Genomic DNA, 27169 nt, shown 5'->3' on the forward strand with positions numbered 1-27169 from the left:
ATAACAACAGCTGTATTTTGCAAATATTCCCACAATGTATCCTATTCCTTCTTCTTTGTTTCCATAACTGTTCTTTTATTCAAGTATTTATTGCAATGCATTATAATTCATTGTTTACTGGCAACTCTCTCCTGTGGTCTGAGTTTACTGAGAGAACGTATTATGTCTTCTGAGTACAAAAAAATACTCCTGTGTTTTTTCATTACTTTACACTCATGATACTTCTGACACTAGATGTGTGGATTTTTCAGACACCAAACAATTCTCTAAGACACCCTATAATTTAAGTCAATTTTGACATTATTTACCTGGACATAAATTCTAGAGGTTGAGTTCAGTCTCATGGGATTGTCTCCTCCCCAATTTCAGATGCCAGTTGTGAGTCCAGTTGTTACCAGTGTTTCTGACCAAACTGCTAACTGGAAGGTTCCCATGATCCCCTCAGGTTAGATTAATTTGCCAGAGTGGCTCACAGAACTCATAGGAACATTTTACTTATTAGATTACTGGCTTATTATAAAAAGGATCTAACTCAGGAACAGCCAAATGGAAGAGATGCATACAGTTCGGTATGTGGGAAGGGGCAAAGAGCCTCCATGCCCTCTGCAGGCACCACTCTTCCAGCACCTTCACATGTCCATCAATCCAGAGCTCTCTGAACTCTATATTTTGGGGATTTTCATAGAGGCTTTATCATATAAGCATGATCAATGATTAACTCAGACCCAACCTCTCTCCCATTCTCTGGAGAGGTGGATGGGGCTGAAAGTTGCAAGCTTCTAATCATGGCTTGATCTTTTCAGTAACAAGCTCCTATCCTGAAGCCTCCAGGTGCCCAAGAAGAGTCCCCTCATTAGGACAAAAGACACTTCTATAACTTAGGAAATTCCAAGAGATTAGGAGCTTTGTGTCAGGAGCCAGGGTCAAAGACCAAATAGAGCAAAACATGTTCCTAATGCTATTTTTTCCAAGTTTTTATTTAAATTCCAGTTAGTTAAAATATAGTGTAATATTGGTTTCAGGAGTAGAATTTAGTGATTCATCACTTACATAGAATACCCATAGCTCATCACAACAAGTAGCCTCTTTAATGCCCACCACCCATTTAGCCCATCACCCACCCATCTCCCCTCCAGCAACCTTCAGTTTGTTCTCTATACTTAATAGTCTCTTATGGTTTGCCTCTCTCTTTCTTTTTTTTCTTCCTTCCCCATGCTCATCTGTTTTGTTTCCTTTTTTTTTTTTTTTTTTAGATATATTTATTTATTTTAGAGAGAGAGAGAGTGTGTGTGTGCGTAGGGTCCATGCAGGGAGAGAAAGATTCTCAAGCAGACTCCCCACTGAGCACAGAGTCAGACGTGGGGCTTGATCTCACAACCCCAATATCATGACACAAGCTGAAATCAAGAGTCAGACGCTTAACTGCTTAACCAACTGAGCCACCCAGGCACCCCTGTTCTGTTTCTTATATTCCACATGAATGAAATCATATGGTATTTGTCTTTCTCTGACTGATGTATTTTACTTAGCATAATACACTCTAGCTCCATCCACATCATTGCAAATGACAAGATTTCATTCTTTTTAATGGCTGAGTAATATTCTATTGTATATATACACAACATCTTTATCCTTTCATCAGTCGATAGACATTTTGGCTCTTTTCATAATTTGGTTTTGCTTATAATGCTGCTATAAACATCAGGGTGCATGTGCTCCTTCAAATTAGTATTTTTGCATCCCTTAGGTAAATACCTAGTAGTGAAATTGCTGGGTCATAGGGTAGTTCTATTTTTAACTTATTGAGGAAACTCCATACTGTTTTCCAGAGTGGTTGCACCAGTTTGCATTCCCATCAACACTGTAAGACGATCCCCGCTTTCTCTGTATCCTTGCCAACACCTGTTGTTTCCTGTGTTGTTAATTTTAGCAATTCTGAAGGGGTGAGATGGTATCTCACTGTAGTTTTGATTTGTACTTCCCTGATGATGAGTGATATTGAGCATCTTACCATGTTTCTGTTAGCCATCTGGATGTCTTCTACGGAAAAATGTCTATTCATGTCTTCTGCCCATTTCCTAACTGGATTATTTGTCTTTTGAATATTGAATTTCATAAGTTCTTTATACATTTTGGCTACCAACCCTTTATCAGATATGTCATTTGCAAATATCTTCTCCCATTCTGTAGGCTGTCTTTTAGTTTTGTTGAATGTTTCCTTTGCCGTGCAGAAGCTTTTTATCTTGATGAAGTCCCAATAGTACATTTTTGCTTTGGTTTCCCTTGTCTTCAGCAACATGTCTAATAAGAAGTTGCTCCAGGCAAGGTCAAAGAGGTTGCTGCCTGTGTTCCCTTCTAGGATTTTGATGGATTCCTGTCTCACATTTAGGTCTTTCATCCATTTTGAATTTATTTTTGTGTACGGTTTAAGAAAATGGCCCAGTTTCATTCTTCTGCATGTTGCTGTCCAGTTTTCCTAACATCATTTGTTGAAGAGATTGTCTTTTGCATTATTCTTTCCTGTTTTGTCAAAGATAAGTTGACTGTATAGCTGTAGGTCCATTTTGGGTTCTCTATTCTGTTCTATTGATCTATGTGTCTGGTTTTGTGCCAATACCATACTGGCTTGATGATTACATCTTTATAATAGAGCTTGAAGTCCAGAATTGTGATGCTTCCAGCTTTGGTTTTCTTTTTCAAGACTGCTTTGGCTATTCAGAGTCTTTTCTGGTTCCATACAAATTTTAGGATTACCTATTCTATCTCTGTGAAAAATGCCAGTGGTATTTTGAAAGGGATTGCATTAAATGTGTTGATGGCTTTGGACAGAATAGACATTTTAACAGTATTTGTTCTTCCAATCCAGGAGAATGAAATGTTTTTCCATTTCTTTGTGTCATCTTCAATTTCTTTCATAGTGTTCTATAGCTTTCAGAGTCTCATGTCTTTGGTTAGGTATATTCCTAGGCCTCTTATGTTTTGGTGCAATTGTAAATGGGATCGATTCCTTGATTTCTCTTTCTGTTGCTTCATTTTTGGTATATATCAGTGTTGCAAATTTCTGTACATTGATGTTGTATCCTGCAATGTTGCTGAATTCATGTATCAGTTCTAGCAATATTTTGGTGGAGTCTTTGGGTTTTCTACATAGAGTATCATGTCATCTGCAAATAGTGAAAGTTTGACCTCTTCCTTGCTGATTTGGATGCCTTTTATTTCTTCTTATTTTCTGATTGCTGAGACTAGGATTTCCGATGTTCAATAACAGTGGTGAGAGTGGATATCCCTGTCTTATTCCTGACCATACAGGAAAAGCTCTAGTTTTTTCCACATTGAGGATGATATGAGCTGTGGCTGTTTTATAAATGGCCTTTATAAGGTTGAGGTACCTTGCTTCTATCCATATTTTGTTGAGTGTTTTTATCAAGAATGGATGCTGTATTTTGCCAAATGCTTTTTCTGCATCTATTGAGAGGATCATATGGCTCTCATTCTTTCTTTTATTAATGTGTTGTACCACATTGGTTGATTTGTGAATATTGAACCACACTTGCAGGTCAGGAGTAAATCCCACTTGATTGTGGTGAACAATTCTTTTAATGTACAGTTGGATTTTCTTTGCTAGTATCTTGTTGAGAATTTTTCCAACTGTCTTCATCAGGGATAGTGGCCTATAATTCTCCTTTTTTAGTGAGGTCTTTGTCTGGTTTTGGGATCAAGATAATGCTGGCTTCATAGAATGAGTTTCAACTTTTTTGGTACAGTTTGAGAAGAATAGGTATTAACTCTTTAAATGTTTAGTAGAATTCCCCTGGGAAGCCATCTGGCCTTTTGTTTGTTGGGAGTTTTTTGATCACTGATTCTATTTCTTTGCTGATTATGGGTCCGTTCAAATTTTCTATTTCTTCCTGTTTCAGTTTTAGTAGTTTACATGTTTCTAGGAATTTATCCACTCTTTCAGATTGCCCAATTTGTTGGTATATAATTTTTCATAATATTCTCTTATAATTTTTCTGTGGTGTTGGTTGTGATCTCTCTTTTTCCACTTGTGATTTTATTTATCTGGGTCCTTTCTCTTTTCTTTTTGATAAACTGCCTAGGGGTTTATCAATTTTATTTATTCTTTCTAAGAATGAACTCTTAGTTTCATTGATCTGTTCTACTGGTTTTTTTTTGTTATTGTTGTTTCTATATCATTTTTTAATTTTTTTATTATTATTATGTTCAGTTAGCCAACATATAGTACATCATTTATTTCTAATCTAATCTTTATTATTTCCCTTCTTCTGCTGGCTTTAGATTTTATTTGCTGTTCCTTTTTTAGCTCCTTTAGGTGTAAGGAGGTTGTGTATTTGAGACTTTTCTTGCTTCATGAAGTAAGTATATTGCTATATACTTCCCTCTTATGACCAGTTTTGCTGCATCCCAAAGGTTTTGGACTGTCATATTTTTATTTTCATTTTCTTCCATGTATTTCTTGATTTATTCCTCAATTTCCTGGTTGACCCATTCATTCTTTAGTAGGATGTTCTTTAACATTTAACTTCCAGGTATTTGTGGTCCTTCCAAATTTTTTCTTTTGGTTGGCTTCAAGTTACATAGTGTTGTGATCAGAAAATATGCATTGTATGCACTCAATCTTTTTGTATTTGTTGAGGCCTGATTTGTGACCCAGTATGTGATCTATTCTGGAATATCTTCCATGTGCACTTAAAAAATGTGTCCTGTGTTGCTTTCAGATGAAATGTTCTGAATATGTCTGTTAAGACCGTCTGATCCAGTGTGTCATTCAAACCCATTATTTCCTTATTGATTTTCTGCTTAGATGCTCAGATGTAAATTGCTGTAAGTGGGGTGTTAAAGTCCCCTACTATTATTGTATTATTTTCAATGAGTTTCTTTATGTTCATTATTAATTGATTCATATGTTTGGGTGCTCCCAAGCTGGAGGCATAAATATTTACAATTTTTAGAACTTCTTATGGGGGATAGACCCCTTTAATATGATATAGTGCCCTTCTTCATTTCTTGTTACAATCTTTGGTTTAAAATCCAGTTTGTCTGATCTAAATACGGCTCCTCTGGCTTTCTTTTGATGTCTATTAGCATGATAGATGTTTTCCATCCCCTCACTTTCTGTCTGTAGGTGGCTTTAGGTATAAAGTGAGTCTCTTATAGGCAGCATATCAATGGGTCTTGTTTTTGTTGTTGTTGTTGTTTGTTTGTTTTTGTTTTAATCCATTCTGATATCCTATGTCTTTTGATTGGAGCATTTAGTCCGTTTACATTCAGAGTGATTATTGATAGATATGAATTTAGTGCCCTGTATTAGCCATTAAGCTATTGTTTCTGGAGATTTTCTCTGTTCCTTTCTAGTCTTTGTCACTGTTGGTCCTACTTTCCCAAAGAATCCCCTTTAATATTACTTGAAGAGCTGGTTTAGTAGTCACAAACTCCTTTAGTTTTTGTCTGGGAAGTTCTTTATCTATCCTTCTATTTTGAATGACAGCCTTGCTGGATAAAGTATTCTTGGCTACATATTTTTCCCATTCAGCACATTGAATGTATCATGCCACTCTCTTCTGGCCTGTAAATTTCTGTGGATACGTCTACTGCTAATCTTATTTGTCTTCCCTTGTAAGTTAGAGATTTCTCTTCCTTTGCTACTCTCAGGATTTTTTCCTTATCTCTGTATTTTGCAAATTTCACTGTGATATGTCTTAGTGTTGACGTACTTTTCTTGATTTTGATGGAAGTTCTCTGTGCCTCCTGAATTTGGATAGCTGTTTCCTTCTCCAGATTAGGGAAATTTTCAGCTATAATTTGCTCAAATAAACCTTCTGCCCCCTTTTCCCTCTCTTCTTCTGCAATTCCTATGATACGCATGTTATTACACTTTATGGAGTTGCTGAGTTCCCTAAGTGATCCAATATTTTTCTTTCCCTCTTTTCTGCCTCATTATTTTCCATAATTTTATCTTCTATATCATTTCTTCCTTCCTCTAGTTCTTCCATCCTTGTGGTCATTACATTTAGTAAGTTCCACATCTCAGTTACAGCATTTTCTATTTCAGCCTGACTGTTCTTACATCTTTTATCTCTGTGGTAAGGGACTCCCTGGTGTTTTCTATGCTTTCTCAAGCCCAGCTTGTATCCTTATGATTGTTGTTTTAAATTCTGAATCAAGCATATTACTTATATCTGTTTTGATTAGATCCTTGGTTGTGACTTTTGCTTGTTCTTTTTTGGGAGGATAAGTTCCTCCATCTTGGCATTTTGTCCAGGTTTTTGTCTTCTTCTATGTGTTAGGAAAGCCTGTTATGTTTCCTGCTCCACTATGGGCACTGTGCTGCTCACTGAAATCCATCTATGCTATGGGCAGGCATAAAAATCATTCCACTCCATTCTCTCATCCCTGGAGAGGGAAGTCTGGGCCCACCGCTGTCCAGGAAGCCCTCACTGAAGAGCAAACGATCTCGCCTTGTGTGTTCCAGGCATCCTTCAGATGCCTGCCTTCATCTTGTCCGTGTCTGGGCCATCTGTCCACCTGGCAGCACAGTGCACTTGGGTTTTATCTCAGGCATGCCTGCTGAGTTTCAAAACTCTGAACTTTAGGGAACTGGTGCTGCAGGGACCCACACTGATTCTCTGGGGGAGGGTCTTGCCACATGGGTTGGTGCTGGTTTGTCCCAGAAAGGTAGTCACACAAACACAGAGGAACTTGATGTTTAGAGTAAAGTGCAGGAAAAAGCTGAGGTTCAAGTTAGCTGCCCTCAGCAGGTGTCTTTGTCCCTATGCTAATGAACAGGGCAGCACAATGGCACCTGCCAGGTCTTTGGTCCCCTGGAAGGCAGTGCCACCTCTCCCAAATGTACCCTAAGAAGGTGAACTGTCTCTCTTAGTGCAACCCAGGGGTCCTAAGACCATGCTGTCTGCTCCCTGAGACCTCTGCCTTCCTTCTCCATAGGAGTACCACTGTGCCCACCAGGCTTCACCCTAACCACTGCAAAGACATCTAAAACCAGTCTTTGAGCTCTGCTGATTGTAAAATACTCACGATAATCAGCCCCTCTCATTTTCCCAGTTAATGGTTTTGGAGAAGTGTTTTTTTTCTTGTGCAATCCCCTGTGCACTACTGTCTCTGTCTTACTTTCTCTCCCTCTCTCTCTTCATGGTCAGGACTCCCTCCCCTCCACAGTACCTGTGATTCTTTTCTCCCCAGATCACACCTTTGTACTTCCTACCTTTCATGGTGTGGACTCTTTTCTCCCTCTTTTTGTGCAGTTTGTTCTCTCAGTCCTCAGATTGATTACTTGGGTGTTCAGAATGATTTGATATTTATCTACCTGTGTCTGAGAGATGAGACAAGCATAGGGTCTCCCTACAACTCTGCCATCTTAACTACAAAAACCTCTAATGCTCTTATTACTTAGGAAATCATAAGGCTTTTAGGAGCTTTGTGCCAGGAACTGAGAGCAGAAACCAGTATATACATTTTCTATTATTTCACTTCTTCATTTTTTATCTCTAGAATTTATCACAATGACTCGTATATACAAGCATAAATACTTACAAGTACTTGATAAACATCAATTGAGGTTAAAAATGCATTTTTTGAATATCTATGAGTAATTAGAATGCTTATGTCAGAGTAGCTCATAGCAGGCTAATGCATCCACTGAAAATCTCTACAAAATATGTCATAAAATAATAAAGTGCAAAACCAATTGTCTTTGAAAGTAATACATGTTTTATATGTTTTTGCTGTTGTAACATATACACAACATAAAATTTACTACTTTAACCATTTTTAAGTATACACCTCAGTGGCATTAAGTACATTTTTATGCAACCATCAACACTATGTCATCATTTTCACCATTTTGAACTGTACTCATTAAATAATGTCACTAAATAATGACTGCCCAATACCCCATCCCTGAGACACTGGTACCCACTATTCTATTTCTATCTTTCAATTTGACAACACTAGGTGCTTCAGATAAATGTAATCATACAATATTTGTCCTGTGCCTGGCTTGTTTTCGTTTTGTCTTCAAAGTTCATCCAAGTTTTAGCATGTGTCAAAATTTCCTTCCTTTTTTAGGCTGAACACTATTCTATTGTATTCATATACCACATTTTATTTATCCATTCATCTGTTGATGGGCACTTGGCTTACTTACACCTTTTAGCAACTATGAATAATGCTGCTATAAACATAGGTGTACAAATATCTTTGGGACACTCCTTTCAATTCTTTGGAGTATATACCCAGAAGTGGAATTGTTAGATCATATACTAATTCTATATTTAAATTTCTGAGTAACCCTATACTATTTTCCACAATGTCTATACCATTTTACATCCCTCTTAGCAATGCACAAAGATTCTAACTTGTCCACATCCTCACCAACACACTTTTTTCTTGTTTTGCTTTGTGTTTTAATATAGCAACTATCCTAATGGGTGTGAAGAGGAGTAACATATGTTGGAAGTAGTTAGACTTGAAGGGCAAGATGCTGAAAGAATAGATGCTCATGGCTCAGTCTCCTGTTCAGTTATTTTCCTTCCAAAGCACTTGCCAACTTAAACAGCTCAAGACATGGGGCTGAGGTTAATAAGCTAGCAGAAAATAGATAAGTGGTAGAGAAGCAGGGATATTCTCTGTAATCTCATGGTCCTGGGGAGACAAAAATTAAAATCCAGTCTTGTCAAAGCAGCTAACACTTGAGGAACTAACATACCAGAGAAAAGATAGGTGAAGAAAGGTAGGATTCTATACAGGATTTTCCTCAAGTTATTTGCTGGCTATTAAGCTGCTTAGGGCAGGCTAAGAAGCTGAACTAAGAACATCTGAGAATTTCATAAAAACTTTCAGTAGTTGTATAATACTGGAAAACAAAAACCAGACTTTAGTACTCACTAACAAATTGGGGGTGGGGGCCCTGGCAAACACTGCAAAGTTCATTTAGGAACCACAGAGGACTATACCGTAGAGAGGGTATAAACCATCCTCAGAGGAGACTCAAAACATCTAAATCTTGGCATTGAATCATCTCCCATCTTGATTTTATTCAGTAGGGGACTTAAGGTAACTCCTCTATGGTCAAATACAGCATCACCTAAAGCCTCTATAATTTTTCAGACACCAAGTCTAGAATTGACTCAAAATACCAATCACACTAAGAATAAGTACCAAAGGGAAACGCAAACTAATGCAAACAGACAACAGGTGATCGAATTGCTTGAGAATGCAGATCTATATTCAAAATAATTATGATTCATATATTCAAGAAAATATATGATTAGATAAAAATAATATCAAGGAACTGACACACACAAAACAGAATGGGGTGGAAATTCTAGAACTGAAAAATTTTATAATGTATATTAAGAACTTGACAGATGGGCATGACAGGATATAGGAAACAGCTGAAGAGAGAACCAATGAAGGGAGTAAGAGGTCATTAGTAATGATGCAGATTGAAGCAAAAGCAATAATAATAATAATAATAATAATAGTAATAATAATAATAGGTTCAGAAAAGAAAAAAAACAAACAAACAAGTAGACCATGAAGAAAATATCTAAGGTACTTTAATTGAAGAATATGGATGATAAATTTACCAAAGATCCAGTAACAGATTAAAGAAAACCTATGAAACTAAATCAGAGAAAAACACACAGAAAACCATACTAGAGACAGTGTAGTAAAACTTCTGGAAAACAAAAAGAAAGTGAAAATCTCTAATCAGTGACAGAAAAGAAGATATTAACTACAAAGTAACAACAGTCAGACTGGTTGCTAGCTTTTAAAAATAAATAATAATCATTAAAACATAAAATATAACATCTCAAATATACAAAGCAAAAACAAAAACAAATGTCCACTTACAATTTCTAACAAATCAAAGTAGAACCCTAGCCAATGCAAGAATGAAAGGAGGGCGCCTGGGTGGCTCAGATGGTTAAGCGTCTGCCTTCGGCTCAGGTCATGATCCCAGCGTCCTGGGATCGAGTCCCGCATCGGGCTCCCTGCTCCTTGGGAGCCTGCTTCTCCCTCTGCCTCTTTCTCTCTCTCTCTCTCTGTCTCTCATGAATAAATAAATAAAATCTTTAAAAAAAAAAATGAAAGGAAAAAAAGGGGGGTAATTTGGAAGAGAAATAAAATTTGCAACATGCAGATGATCTAATTGTGTATGTAGATAATCCAAGTAATGTACAGACAAATTTTTGGAAATAGTGCCATTAGTGAAATCGCTGGCTGAAATAGTCAGTTGTGTTTTTATAGATGAGAGCAACTAGAAATGCTAATGAATACTACAATAAGATACCAATATGAACCCATCAGAATGACTGAAACTACAAGAAAAATGATAATGTTAAGTTTAATAAAGAATGTAGCAACTGGAATTCATGTATGTCGCTGGTCAGAGTATAAAATATGTTGCAACAAATTTCGGGCAATTTTTATTGTAATTTCACCTGTAGGCAATAATAAAAGCATCAGCAAAATAAAAGCATGAGTACAAGTACACACACACACACACTACTCAGAATCTATAAAGAATTCCTACAAAACAGTAATACAGCCAATACTATAAAAAATGAGCAAATGAATTGAAAAGCAACTTCACAGAAGAGGATATCCAAATGTTCATAAAGTTATGAGAAAGTGCTGAATTTCATTAGTAATCAGGCACATGACAAAACTGGGATGTATCCCTGCACACTCATTAGAGTGGAAAATAAAATTAAATGGCAGTACCAAGTGTTGGCAAGATTTTGAAGCACCTAGAACTCTCATATATGACTGCTGGGAGAGTACATTTGTACAATCGCTTTGGGGAAACTGTCGGTAGATCTACTCATGCTGAAAATATATACATCCCCTGATCCAAAATTATACTCCTAGGAATACACTAAGAAAAGTATATAAATGTTTCCTACAAATGACAAAGAAAAATATAATACAAAAAAACACATAATCTCTGCAGGTATCCAGCTTTTTCTGTATGAGAACAGGTCATACTGATCTCTCTTGGTTCTAGAAGCTCTGCTTAATAATGCACGTTAAACCTATTGCTATTCAAAACTGCTACTTTCCCAGGTTTCCCAGAAGTTTCAATTCCATTGCTTGGTTCTTAACAACTTCTTACAAAAGAGAAAACCTTGGGCACCTGGGTGGTTCAGTCAGTTAAGCATCTGCCTTTGGCTCAGGTCACGTTCCCTTGGCCCTGGGATCAAGTTCAGCATCTGGCTCCCTGCTCAGCGGGGAGTTTGCTTCTCCCTCTACCCTTCCCCCTGCTCATGATCTCTCTCTCTCTCTTTCTCTCTCTCTGTTAAATAAATAAAATCTTAAAAAAAGAGAGAAAACGTTCAGAACTAGCGTAAGCTACCAGATATTACGAAGTTTATTATCACTGGCTTCAGTGGAAAGAAGATGGTTATTGCAACTTCAGAAACCTGGGTTCTAGACCAAGCTCCACTCCTTCCTCATGCATGAATCGTGAAATCTTTCTGAATCCCAGGCTCTTTGACTTCTTAATTAGGAAATAGGAGTAAACAACTTCCTGGGTCATTTCCTACCCTAACCTCCTATGACGCCACAATCTGTTTTTCAGGGGCAGGCAGAACTGTACCGCTATTCTTCAAATGATAATTCCATCGTTCCTCCGGCTCTTTATCTCTTATTAACTATCCATCACCACCTCATCTAACCATGGCTTCATTTGACTTAAATTTGGTTTTACCTACATTAGCTAGAGAGCTTATTTCCTTAATAAAAACACTTCAAAAATATGTTTGGCCATTTAAAATATTATAAACATCTCTATGATTATACATTCAAGGCATATTTTTTCTCAGGTATATTAAGGAATCTGGGAAACCTGCTTTATTCTAAATATTGTTGAATAATGACATAAAATTCTACTATAGGAAGAAGTCAAATTGTAAGGATTACCTACTATATAATTCCAACTCCCTAACATTATGGAAAAGACAAAACCATAAAGACAGTAAAAAAGATCAGTGGTTTCTGGGAATTCAGGAAGAGGGAGGGGATGAATAGAGCACTAAGATTTTTTTAAGGCAGTGAAACTATTCTATATGATACTGTAAATGGTGGATACATATTACACATTTGTCAATATTCACAGAATACACAACACAAAGAGGGAACCCTAAGGTAAACTATGCACTTTAGTTAATAACAATGTATCAATATTGGCTCATCAACTGTAAGAAATGTACCACATCAATTGTAACAAATGAACATACACAAGATGTTAAGAAAAGGAAAGTTGGGGTGGGCAGACAGGAGGTATACGGAAACTTTATGTACTTTACGCTTACTTTTCTGTAAGCCTAAAACTACGCAAAAAATTAAATCTATTGTTTTGAAAAAAAACACTCTAGTATTTTAATATCTTTGACAGTTAAAAGAAATTAGATTAGGAAATAAGGATCATACATTTAAAAAAATCACCTATTCTGCATTATTTTATTTTAACTTGTGTGATTAGTAAAATTTTGAGATTAAAAAATACAGTGAAAAAGAACCATATTTTGAAAGCAAGATTTGATAAGCTGAACTTCACTAAAATTAAAATTGTATACTCTGTGAAAGACACTGTCCAAAGCATGAGAAGACAGACTGGAAGAAAATATTTGTAAAGGAAAATATTTGCAAAATATCTGACAAAGAACTGTTATCCAAGAACTTGTAAAACTCAACAATAATTAAAAAAAACAATAAAAAAATACATTGACAAACACTTCACGGAAGAAGTGGGTCAAAGACATTGACAGACACTTCACCAAAGATGTGAATATATATATATATATATAGCAGATAAGCCTATGAAAAGATGCTCCACATCATATGGTATCAGGGAAATGCACATTGAAAGCAGCTTTATTCATAATTGCCGAAATTTAGAAGCAGCCATGATGTCTTTCAGTACCTGAATGTATAAAAAAAAATCTGTTACATCCAGACAATGGAATATTATTTAGCAATAAGAAGAAAAGAGCTATCAAAAGACTTGGAGAAAACTTAAGTGAATATTACTAAGTGAAAGAAACAAATTGGAAAAGGCTACATACTGCATGATTCCAACTATATGATATTCTAGAAATGTCAAAACTACTGAGACAAATGATCAGTGGTTACCAAGGATTAGGCTGGAAGAGAAGATGAATAGGCAGAGCACAGAAGACTTTTAGGGCTGTGAAGCTATTTTGCGTGATAGTATAATGATGAATACACAACAGCACAAATTTTTCCAAGTACATAGAACATACAACATTCAGAGTGAAACTTAATGTAAATTATGGGCTTTGCAGATAAGGATGTGCCAAAACAGGTTCATCGATTATAACAAACGCACCACTCTGGTGAAGATATTTATGAGAGGTTATGCACGTACGGAGGCAGGGACTATATGGCCAAGCTCTATATTTTCTGCTCAGTTTTGCTGTGCACCTAAAAGTGCTCTAAAGAATAGTCTATTAAAACAAAAATATATGGAAATGAAAAGTGAAATTAGGATATTAAGGAGACTGTCAGGTGAATATATTGACTAATTCAAACCATAGTTATATCATTTATTTTGCATGAAATATTTTGAATATAGGCATATGCCAAATGCACTAAGTAATAAATCTGTCATTTATCTCAGTACAACACATAATATCACATGGGAAGTTTTACAATCAAAATAAAACAAAACAATCTAGTTTAGATTATAAGGTAAGATTAGAGTTTACAAAAAAGATAACTGAGCACAATTTAATATATTTAGTAATTTTTGTGAGTAGTGGTCTGGAAAAAAATATTTTATCCTCCTCTATCGTACATATATATGTGCATGTGAATAATTTTTTTAACTAAGAATACAGTTTAGGTTGTTTCCTTTATTTTTCTTCCATTCTGTAAATATTCCAATCAAAAGATACTATTTAACATGGAAGCTTTTTATAATATCTTTGTAAGTAAGTCTTCCATTAGGTATATTTACTAATTTTCATAAAATCATGCTAGGCCTAACACCTGTTCAAGAAAACTAATCTGTCCGTAATCAGTCATAGAGAGTATTAACCCTGGTTACTTGCCAGAGGCTATAATTTCTTGTCAAAATTCTAGCTGAGAGATATTATGTTATTTTAAAGAACACAGTATTAAAAAACAAACCTACTCATTTTTCTTAGAAGACTACATTCTATCATTTGATAGAGTCTGGCAGCAGAAAGATTCCATATTGAGATAATATGAGTGTAACCACTGGCACAATTCCTGCACTGAAGTGAACATCAGTGCAATGTCTTGAATTTTTATTGAGGATTCCTAAAATAACCTGCCACACGAATTTCACTCCTGAAACTGCCATAAAACTTTTATTGAGAGTATTTTCCATTGCGCCCTTCATTGTTCTTCCTATGTAAAAAATTTCCTTAGGAATTCAGTAATAATAAAAAAAAAAGTTGTGTTCCTTAGGAAATGGTGTGCTTCTGTTTTCATATTTGAATTATGACATTTTACTCCTTTTTCAGTTTATCACACTTAGACTATGTTTAGTCACAAAAAATTTTCATGGTCTTCATATTTTTTTCCCTACACATTTTGTTTCTACTTTTCTAATCCAAGTACAGATACTTTATAAAATAAGCAATTGTAAATTCTTTTATAAAAGAAAAATAATACATACATACATATATGTGTAACTTTCAGGATTAAATGAAATAATTTTCATCAAATTGGTTGCGTATATTTCTAGATTGAAAGTAAATTCTACGTGTCATAAATGAAATTTACTTTGGGGAGTCATTGGAGAGAATACCAATGAGTTAGGTCATTGTCCTCTAAAGCACCTGACCCTTAGGACAAATTTCACTAGATTTGTTTGGAAAATAATTTGCTCTCGGTGGATTCTGGAAGGCAATCCAAAAATGCAAATAAATCTAGACTTTTAAAATATATGGAGGACACTTTAAGTTTCTTTAACTTTAAAATTCTTCGGTCCTGCATCAATACTACTGTGTCATCTTGAGTTACCATGTTTTTTTATTCTGAAGCACAATATTGAACTTAAGTTTAAAATATATACTTCATTACAAAGTAACTGAGATATCAGCACAACAAAATGTGATAGAATTACAATAATATTTTAGAGCTAATAATACTTCTGACTATAACAATTGGTAGGAGAATTATTGAATGTAGGTATTCTCTTATTTGTTGAGAAGTGAACAAAAATTCTAAGGAATTTTCTTCTGGAAAAAAATTTTGAATATTTATTGTCATAGACTGATGTCTTTCATTATTAGCCTACTCTCTAACCTACTGTTACCATTGCATAGGACTCTCAACTCTACCTTGTCTAGTAAGTTAGATGTTTCTTCAAGGTGCTGACTTTCAATCACCAGCAGCAGCACCACTGGTCAGATACTTTGATTAACACAAAGACAAAAGAATGTAAATAAGCTCTGCTTCTTTGTATCTATCATATCAAGAATTATTAGACTTTCACTGAGAACTAAAAATTAAATATGATTAGTTACTAGTTTGGAGGTAACTTTATCAATCCTGGTTTTCATATACATTAAAAACTAATGTAAAGTCTTTCTATTTAATAAGGAAGGGTGTACTTTAAAGAATAAAATAAAAATTAACCTAAATCAGTTAAAAGAAGATACTTTCTTTTACCAAATTAAACTCGTTGCATTTTAATGTTATTTTATAAACACACACAGACATCCATAAAGTTGATAAAAACATAATCTAATAACTTATTTTAATAGGGAATATTTGTGTAATCTCTACCCAGGTCTAGAAACAGATCATTACACTCCAGGGGTCCTTTGTAGAGCCCTTCAACTTCAAAACCTCTCCATCTGCACTAAAGATTACCACAAACATGATTCTTATGGGGACCATTTCTTTGTTTTATGTTATGATTTTACCAGCTAAAATTCCATCTGAAAACATAACATTCACCTATCTGAAGATCATGTAAATGAGTAAGTTTAAGTATAATTCTTTAAGTATATATAGTATGATTTAAGTTCAAGTCTATAGTATGATTCTTTTGAGTTTGTCTTCTTTTACTCACTATTTTACTCAATATTATATATTCATTCCATTATATAAGAAGTCCATAATTTACTTATTCATTTTACTCCTGATGGATTTTTGAATTGTCTCCAAATTTGAGCTATTAAGAATAATACTTCCATGAGTAATCAGAGTATTTCTGCTGGTACAAAAGACATGTATCATATGACCTCACTGATATGAGGAATTCTTAATCTCAGGAAACAAACTGAGGGTTGCTGGAGTGGGGGGTGGGGTGGGAGGGATGGGGTGACTGGGTGATGGACACTGGGGAGGGTATGTGTTCTGGTAAGCGCTGTGAATTGTGCAAGACTGTTGAATCTCAGATCTATACCTCTGAAACAAATAATGCAATATATGTTAAGAAAGAAAAAAAGAAGAAGAAGAATGTAGCAGGAGGGGAAGAATGAAGGGGGGGAAATCGGAGGGGGAGAAGAACCATGAGAGACAATGGACTCTGAAAAACAAACTGAGGGTTCTAGAGGGGAGGGGGTTGGGAGGATGGGTTAGCCTGGTGATGGGTATTGAGGAGGGCACATTCTGCATGGAGCACTGGGTGTTATGCACAAACAATGAATCATGGAACACTATATCTAAAACTAATGATGTAATGTATGGGGATTAACATAACAATAAAAAAATTAAAAAAAAAAGTAAATGCACTTAAGGAGGCATATAACTATATGTTTATGAATGGACAGTTTCTTTCTTTTTTTTTTTAAGATTTTATTTATTTATTTGACAGAGAGAGAGAGCGTGTGCACAAGCAAGGGGAGCGGGAGAGGCAGGCTCCTCGCTGAGCAGGGAGCCCAATGTGGGGCTCGATCCCAGGACCCTGGGTCATGACCTGAGCAGACGCTTTAACCAACTGAGCCACCCAGGTGCCCCACGAATGGACAGTTTCTAACAATAATCAACAAGCCACATCACATCAATTTTTATCTACCATTGTTTTTCCCCAATCCCTTCTCAGCCAGGTCAGGAAACAGCTCCCTGCTAGGACCCCAGATACCACCTATCCATCTCTTTGTAAACAGCTCCCTCTTTTCTACTTCTGACCAAAGAGAACCACAATCTTATTTTTTTGGTATTTTATGATATTCATAACCCTCTATAGCCATTTGTTCATTTCATTCAATAGATTGAACCTCGTATATCTATGAAAACAATCCCTTTCTGTGCAGTCACATTGGCACAGCCATAGTTAAAAAGCTTCTGTTGTGTTTTGCAGTACATTTCTGACATGTCTTTCTGACTTCATTCAGGCTTCTCTCTTATTCATCTTCCATACTGCAGCCAGAGCTTATTTTTCAGCACTTACTGGAATTTTGTCATAGTACTCTAAGTTTAAAATCATTCAGTGGCTCTTCATAAGACAAAGTATAAAAGTAAAGATCTTTAACAAAGATATTAATACTGTGTTTTATGCTAGGAATGATATTCTTGCCTCCATTCCTGACCTTCTTACCACTCCAGATGAGTGAAACGCCTTCCTTGAAAGCACACAACCTACCTATCGGCATAATCCTCTTTACACTGTGTTTCTTTTAAAACTAAATAATATTGCTACTACTATTAATAATAGTAAATATTAATTTACAAAAGTACGTAAAATACAATACAATGTAACCAGATTGTTTCTCCAAAGTAAGTAGATATGTGTACCTATCCTTAATCACACTGTATTTAGTAATACATTTTTATTTCTATTACAATAGATTGAAATGTTTTTGAGACAGAAACAATATATTTTTCATCAATCAATTCCCACTGTTAGCACAATACTTGGCACATGCTGAAGCTAAGCTTGTATTTTAATAAATGGTTAATAAATAAAAGGCATGACATATTCTCTCAAGGAGCTCATGATATATTTAGGGAAATAAATCTAAGACAAATGAAAATTCAAAAACTGATTTGGTAGGAAAAAAGTATAACCTTTTGTATTTGAAGATACTGAGATGGCTTAGAATATGTCTTTCAGCCTGTATAAAAAGTTAAATTATTGATTTTTCTCAACCAAGTACATGAAATACAAACATCATTTTCTAAACTTTCATAGACTCTTAATTGGATTCTTCTTTTTAATTTTAACTAACAAGCTTTCAGGAATTTATGAAGCTATAGAAATATAGGCATTCATAGCATTTTACTGAATTTATTTAGTGGGTTTAATTTTATTTTACCATGTTGGGAAAAATCGATAAAACTTAATACTGAGTAACGTTCCAAATTTATAATCATCATCAAAAGTTCGTTTTAATTTTACAAAGAATGCAAAGTACATTTTCCATAGAAATTGTGGGTAGATTGCAGAGTATGTGGTAAGATAAGAAACTCCTTTAACTCAGAGCCACAGAAATGGATAGTTTCCCCCAAATATATCATGCTTCCTTTTCATTACCTACAGTGTGGCTTGGAGACAGCTACCCAGATAAAGACTAGATTCTCCTCATGCTCTCTCCTGCATCAAAGTGTTATTTGAGGACTAGCTCTCACCAAGGAATGTAAGTAGAAAAGGGATTTGTAGATCTCAGGAGTTTTGAGAAGCAGGTGTGTCTTTGAATAACTGAAAATAAAGGACTCTGGGATCCTAGTGAATGACAGAGTAACAAGGTGTAAAGAGCCTGTGCCCTGACTTACCGCACGGAGGAAAGCTACCCACCAAACAAGAGTACATCCATAGGACCCCTAAATGACCAAAAAGTAAACTTTGCTGTGTTAAAGCTCTGAAATTATAAGGTGTGAGCCTAAGAATAGCTAATACGACTCTAATACACCTGGCTTTTCTTAAATCATATCTTCTGGAATAGTCCAATTATATATGCCATAAAAAGTTCTAAGATCAAATATATTGGAAATTCTATGTCCCTTTTGGACAAGCATAACTGATATATGATTATTATTAAAAGCTCTGCAAATTTCTATGGCCTTAAAAAATGTTTACCTGTGTTTAATGTAGCAATTCCCAAAGTTACTGATAAACTTAAGTAATATTACTCTCCTACATAAGTAGTATTAGGGAAAAACAAACAAACAAACAAAAACTTTGGAAACTTCTTCACCAAATCATTGCTAATTTCTCCTATGAGCTGGCAGTGAATTTTAAAATACTTCAAATATTTGTTGGAGAAAATCCTCAGAGCTAGAGGTGAATAGTTGGAGGCATGAATCTATTTACTAAGGAACTAGGGTTTATGATAGGGAGAGGGGATGGGTAGATAGTTGTTTTTGAGAAACTGATGTGGAGAGACAAGTTTGAGTAGTCCCAAAGCAGACAGAAGACTGACTAGGCATCAGATGAGCAGGTCAGAAGATAGAAGCAGTTTCACCAACATATAGGTATACATGTAAAGTGTTAAAAGGCCAAGGGAGACATTTTTCCATCACATCCCACTTACCCAAGCTGCACACTCACCTTGCCCTGGGTAACACATATTGTGTGGCTGGCTCCACTTAGTCCCTTCTAAAGAACACTTTTGTTTTGTTTTGGGTTTTTTGTTGTTGTTGTTGTTAGTTTTGTTTTGTTTTGTTTTTCTGGTCATAATCCTAGAAGAGGCATTTCTGCATAGGGCATGACAAAATTTTCTCTTCTCTTTAATCAGCATGGCTGATTGCTGAGATAGGGCATGAGGACAGCCAAGCCCCTGTCTGACCACGAGACTTTCAGACACTCAGTTAAGTTAGTTACTGATATTTGAAGTATAAAGTATGATAGAGAAGAACTGGGGGGCCAGGGGGAGGAGAATGGAACTGCTGGGGAGAGGCAGGCACCGTAAGGGGGAGGATAGTCATTTTGGATCATTTATAAGATGAGGAATTAAGTCAAGAGAGACCAATAGAGGAGAGAGATCAGGTAGTCCCAGGTATGGCTCAGTTGCTTAAACAAAGAGCTTTTGAATAAGGCCCTACTTTATAAATCAATGAATCAGTATTTGGGCTATGAGTAAAGGATGGAAATTTTTTTTTCAATGATACATTTAAAATTGAAATTTTGTTTTTTAATAAAACATTAACAAGTAATGAGGTTTCATTGAATTTAAAAGTATTTAAATTATCATAGGGGTATAGTATTGTTACAAAGAACTAACTAGTCATGGTGAGATTTGACTTCTGCTTATTTACTAATAGATTGCTTATTTTCAATAATGTGTTAACATTAAACCCTAAAAGCTTAATTAAGCAAAAAAGTTTAAAAAAGCAAGCTGGGTGATGGACATTGGGGAGGGTATGTACTATGGTGAGTGCTGTGAATTGTCTAAGACTGATGAATCACAGACCTGTACCCCTGAAACAAATAATACATTATATGTTAATTTAAAAAATTAAAAATAAATTAAAAAAAAAAAAGCAAGCCTCCTACACTAAGGTCAGTCCTTGTCCTCAAGTGAATCCACCTAATTGGGGTATTTTGTTTTATTGCCATGAGGTATCAAGATATTAAGGCACCTACCTCTAAGGATGTAGGAACCTGAATGCAATTATAACAGTACATAAAAGCAATATATTTGAAGATTTTAGCTAAGTAGCTTAAAATGGAGTCAGTGGAACATAGGATGGAGTTAAGCAAATTATTATCTCATTGCCCATAAGAGACCAAATGCATATATTTTTTTCTTTCAACTCTTTTAATGTACATTTTGTAAATTTTATAAATTTGTTTTATTATCTCATATTATCATTATAAATTTATTTTATAGATTTGTTACAATTGTTATAATTTTTATAAATTTGGTCTGTTTGTTTTTACAAATGCTTTTTACCTGGGAAAATTTTTTATCCAGGAAATTTTTTTTTTTTTTAAATTACAGCATCCTAAGATTTCCTAGAATTTTTAGAATAAACTTTACCTTTTCCCATTAAACCTTATAAGATCAACTAAGAAATAATCATCTCGACCCAATTATGACCAACATTATAAGCACCAGATAAGGATAAGATAAGTGGATTGCCTTTGTTTAAAGTTTTACATTCCTAAACCAACGTAAAGAAAGGAAACTGGTGAAAAAAGAATAAATAATATTGTTATGGCATGAAAAGTTGAATTTCACAATGAAATCAAAGCAATTTTCCAAATACTAATTATAGTTTTAAGCTCTCAAATTTATTTGGTTTGCCATTGTTTAAGATCAGTTGACTTCAAAGAAAAGACCAACAAGAACTTGAAACTAGCTAGAGAGCACTATTATCACTGCATTTCAAAAATACATCCTCAGAAGGACTAGAATTGAGGAAAGATTCATCACATTTAAGCGAGATAATTTCTAACTTTTCATAACTTTGACCTGGACCCGTAAATGGAGAAAATGTAGAAGCACCAATAACAACAAAGGCCCCATTAAAAATAATTCTCCTACAGGTGTATGGAAAGGAAAACCACCAGGGATAATGCCATTTCAACTGAGCACAAATAGGCAGAGTTAACTGGAAAACCCAAACCCCAAAAACAGCAGAACTCCTGGAGGGTAGAGAAGAAAGCTGTGTGCCTGTACAAGTGTGAGGACAAATAGCCTTTAAAGGTCTGCGTATTCAATGGCCTTTCACTCAGTTAACTCTGTTGTTGTTTGTAAATAAGGAAGACAGCAGTGATACTAATAAGACAAAGGGGAAAAAAAAAAGCATCAAAAAATCACTTAGGAGTTTCCCTGGTAACATCTGAAATGAGATCAGTAGACTCTGATCTTCTGATTCTGGCTGCAGAGTGGGCTGGGCTGAGCTGACATCCAGCTCAAAAACCCAGGTAGGTCCCGGGGTTTGATATTATCAGCTTATCCTTTTCTTTATCGGGGCAGATATGCAGCAAGCTTTCTTGCCATCTTGAACTGGTTGTTAGATCTTTTTCCTAGTCCAGTTTTTTTTTTTTTTTTTTCCCACATACAAATGTGTCCTTGCAAGGACTTAAATTTGTTGCAGTGAGGTCAGCTACAGCTCTTTCATGGAAGCCCATGGGCTCTTCTCCAGTTATCTGGGTGAGTGTGAAAATGTCACTGAGGCAGCTCAAGGGCTTTCTGCTCTGGCTTACAGTTTCCTCTTTCTTTCTCTTTATTGAGGATTTCCTTTCCTCACTTATGACTTAATGATGGGTTTAATGCTCTTTTGTTTGTTTTTCACTGGTTATCCAACATTTCCTGATGTTAGAGCCAGAATATTTTTCATCTTATCTGATTTTATCCTGCCAGAACTGAAATCAGACCAAGAATTTCTTTCATATCTTTTTACTGATGAAACTATTTTTACTTGACAGGAATACATATTTTTCCCTGTTTGCCAATAGGGATTAAATACAAAATTAACATTTTGTTGTATGATAGCAATGTAATGACCATAAACTATGGATAGCTTTATAAAATCTCCATCTCAGATTATGAATGACAACCAAAAGAAGGCATGCACAGGATTATTTTGAAACACTCACTTTTGTAAACTATTAGACATTTAACCAGCTTCTATGTAATAATCTTAAATAGCAAAAAAATATATATATATATATATATATATTTTTTTTTTTTCCCAGACATGCTTTTCAGCTATCTTAGTTTTGAGTTGCAGTGAATGCTGTGGAACAGCAAGCACCCTGATCACTCCTTTAAGGTGGAAGCATTCGTTTTCCCTGCTGTTAAGAGTGTTGGTGGCTGGTGACTCTCAGCTGAGTCCTTCTCCAGGAATTATCCAAGCTGAAGATGTCATATAACATCCCATTGTGGGGGTATGTACCCAATGACTGGTACATGCTGAAGTCTAGAGTCTTGGCCTTGTTGCCTCAGGGAGGGTCTACTCTGGAGTCATCCAGCTCCAGAGATTCCTGTGGAAGAGCTGAGGCCTTTAGGACAATTGCATGGCAAGTCAACTCCTCCCTCTGTCCAATGCTAATTTTTTCTCTCTCCCACATTTACTGATGCTGAATACACTTTCCAATAATCCTCCTGGTCAAAAAAATCCATCTCAGAATCTATTTCCCAGGGATCATGACTTAAGGGTAAGAATATACCAGAAATTTACATTATTAATTGTCATATAGTTTAAAGGTCCTTTGTTATAATTATTTCATGACTAAGTAAGGTCATGTGGTCACAGGTGCTTTAAAAATATTCACTGCTGATATTTTGGGGGAAATTTTCTATGTTGAATAAAACCAGAGGTTTTCACTGTTCATTTCTATGTGCGTATGACCCACATCGGGTCAGTCCTCTCAATTACCTTCTGCTGTAAATCGGACTCTGCCTATGGACACTGTCACAGCACTTCTGTAGTGGTCTTTTATTGAGGTATGTGTCACATTCCTCTTCCTAACTTTCACTGATGGCTATTGCGCTGCAACCCAGCAAGTCTGGCTATCAAGTAAAAGTTTTGTTCTTAATCAACACTCTAAAACAGCTACACTCTTGTTACAGGTATTGGAAATCAGGCCTTGCTGTTATTTTGTAGTTACATTTATTCTGAGCAATTGGTTGATTTTATCTCATGGACAGATTGGTGCATGTAAATGATCATATTTCCTTCTTCGCACTGGCTGTCAGAAATCTAATGACAATTTTTTAGCCTAGTTTAGCATGCACAGAAAATTTCTACTTAATAGTTTCAGTATAAAGTTCAGTCTTGTCTTCATCTTCTCTTCCCTACCCTAATTTTTCTCTGTCATAATTGTTATACTATCAATTTAAAATATTTATTTTATCTTTCTGTATCACTTAAATGGTGTTTGAACACCTTTATGGAAAAATATGGCTTATAAAATACATGTATGATTATGTAGAAAATGATAATCAAACTCAGATTTTTTTTTAGTTTTTTTTATTATTTTATGTTATTTTTTGTCATCATGATAAATGTACTCTTTAATCCCATCACCTATTTCACCAACCCTCCCTTCCCAACACCCCCTGGTAACAAACCATCAGTTTGTTCTCTACAGTTAAGAGACTGTTTCTCACTTTCTCTCTCTCTCTCCCTCTCTCTCTTTTTCCCTTTGCTCATTTGTGTTGCTTCTAAAATTCTACACAGGAATGAAATCATACAGTATTTGTGTTCTCTGACTTACTTCACTTAGCATTATACACTCTAGCTCTATCCATGTTGTTGCAAATGGCATGATTTAATTCTTTTTATGGCTGAGTAACATCCCATTGTATATTCATAGTATTTCTTCTTTATCCATTCATCAGTTAATGGACACTTGGGCTGTTTCCATAGTCTGGTTATTGTAAATAATGCTGCAATAAACATAAGGATGCCTGTATCCCTATGAATTAGTGTTTTTGTGTTTTGGGGGTAAATATCCAGTAGTGTGATTACTGGATCATAGGGTAGTTCTATTTTTAATTTTTACTTGGGAACCTCCATATTGTTTTCCGAGCAGCTGCACCAGCTTGTTTTCCCACCAACAGTGCAAGAGGGTTCCCCTTTCTCTACATCCTCATGAACACCTGTTGTTTCTTGTGTTGTTGATTTTAGCCATTCTGACACGTGTGAGGTGATATCTCATTGTAGTTTTGATTTGCATTTCCCTGATGATGACTGATGTTGAGCATCTTTTCATGTGTCTGGTGGCCATCAGTATGTCTCTTTTGGAGAAATGTCTGTTCAGGACTTCTTCCCATTTTTTAATTGGATTATTTTTGGGGGTGTTGAGTTTTGTAAGTTCTTTACATATTTTGGATACTTTCTATGTTTGGATACTCTCTATAAGATATGCCATTTGCAAATATCTTCTCCCATTCAGTAGGATGCCTTTCAGTTTTGCTTATTGTTTCCTTCACTATGCAGAAACTTTTTATTTTGATTCAGTCCTAATAGTTTATTTTTACTTTTATTTCCCTTCCTTAGGAGACATATCTAGAAAAAATGTTGCTATGGCCTATGTCAGAGGGATTACTGTCTGTGCTCTCTCCAAGGATGTTCATGGTTTCCTGTCTCACTTTGAGGTCCTTAATCCATTTTATTTTTGTGCATGGTGAAAGAAAGTGGTCCAGTTTCATTCTTTTGCATGTAGCTGTCTGGTTTTCCCAACACCATTTGTCAAAGAGACTTTTTTCCATTGTATATTCTTTCCTCCTTTGTCAAAGATTAATTGATCATATAATCATGAGTTTATTTCTGGGCTCTGTCTTCTGTTCCATTGATCTATGGGTCTATTTTTGTGCCCATACTATACCTTTTTGATTACTGCAGCTTTGTAATATAACTTAAAGTCTGGAATTGTGATACCTCCAATTTTCTTTTTCTTTTTTCTTTTTCAAGATTGCTTTGCCTATTTGGGGTCTTCTGTGGTTCCATAAAAAATTTAGGATTCTTTGTTCTAACTCTGTGAAAAATGCTTTGGTATTCTTATAGGGATTGCACTAACTGTTTAGATTGCTTTGGGTATTATAGACATTTTAACAATATTTGTTTTTCCAATCTATGAGCATGGAATGTCTTTCCATTTCTTTGTGTCTTCTTCAATTTCTTTTATTAGTGTTTTAGTTTTCAGAGTACTGGTTTTTCACCTCCTCGGTTAAGCTTATTCCTAGATATTATATTGGGATTATTTTCTTAATTTCACTTTCTGTGACTTCATTATTAGTGTATAGTAATGCAATGGATTGCTGTACATTGATTTTGTATTCTGCGACTTTACTGAATTCATTTGTCAGTCCTGGTAGTTTTTTTGTGGAGTCTTTAGGGTTTTCTATATACAGTAAGATGTCACCTGCAAATAGTGAGACCTTTACTTCTTCCTTACCAATTTAGACACCTTTTATTTCTTTATGTTTTCTGATTGCTGTGGCTAGGACTTGCAGTTCTATGTTGAATAAAAGTGGCTAGAGTGGACATCCCTGTCTTGTTCTTGACCATAGAAGAAAAGCTCTCAGTTTTTCACCATTGAGTATGATGTTGACTGTGGGGTTTTCATACATGGCCTTTATTATGTTGGGGTATGTTCCCTGTAGACCTACTTTGCAGAGGGTTTTTCCTATGAATGGATGTCGTACTTTGTCAAATGCTTTTCTGTATCTATTTGAGTGATCATATGGTCTTTGTCCTTTTTCTTATTGATGTGATGTGTCATGTTGATTGTTTGCAAATACTGAATCACCCTTGCATCCTAGGAGTAAATCCCACTTGATCATGGTGAATGATTCTTTAAATGTCTTGTTGGATTCAGATTGGTATTTTTTTTTTTTTTTGAAGATTTTTGCATCTATATTCATGAAAGATATTGGCCTGTAGTTCTCTTCTTTGTGGTGTCTTTATCTGATTTTGGTATCAGGGTAATACCCTGGTCTCATAGATACTGGCCTTATAGGATAACTTTGGAAGTTTTATTTCCTCTTGTATTTTTTGGAATAGTTTGAAAAGAATAGGTATTAACTCTTCTTTAAATGTTTAGTAGAATTTGCCTGTGAAGCCATCTGGTCCTGTACTTTTTGTTGTTGGGAGTTTTTTGATTACTAATTTAATTTCATTGCTAGTAATTGGTCTGCTCAAACTTTCTCCTTTAGTTTTGGTATGTTATATGTTTCTAGGAATTGATCCATTTCTTCTATGTGGTCCAATTTGTTGGCATATAAGATTTTTTTAAGTATAATTGATGTGCAATATCCTACAGTTTCAAGTGCACATCATAGTTTTTTGGTATTTTTATACATGACAAGATGATCCCCAATATGAGTCTAGTTACCAACTGTCACCATACAAAGTTATGATATTATTGACAATATTCCCTATGCTGCACATTATATCCCCATGACTTATTTACTTTATAACTGGAGGTTTGTACCTCATAATCCCCTTTACCTATTTCACCTGCCCCCTGGCCCTAATAACCAAGGATATTTCCCTTATCTATGAGTCTGTTTCTGTTTGTTCATTTGCTTTTTTTTTTTTTTTTTTTTTGGATTCTACTTATAAGTGAAATCATATGGTGTTTGTTTTTCTTTGTCTGACTTCTTTCACTTAACATAATACCCTCTAGGTCTACCCATGTTGTTGCAAATGGTAAGATCTCATCCTTTTTTATGGCTAATGATCCATTGTATACTATACCACATCTTCTTTATCCATTAATCAA

The 27169-nt window shown here is 35.3% G+C and overlaps 1 protein-coding gene across 2 annotated transcripts in view; it reads right to left on the reverse strand.

Moving 5' to 3' along the window:
- SGCZ (sarcoglycan zeta) overlaps positions 1-27169 on the reverse strand; it is a 1078188-nt gene that overhangs the window by 217500 nt on the left and 833519 nt on the right. The window lies entirely within an intron of this gene.

This window comes from Halichoerus grypus, chromosome 3 (assembly GCF_964656455.1).
Source record: "Halichoerus grypus chromosome 3, mHalGry1.hap1.1, whole genome shotgun sequence".
Classification (NCBI taxonomy): Eukaryota; Metazoa; Chordata; class Mammalia; order Carnivora; family Phocidae; genus Halichoerus; species Halichoerus grypus.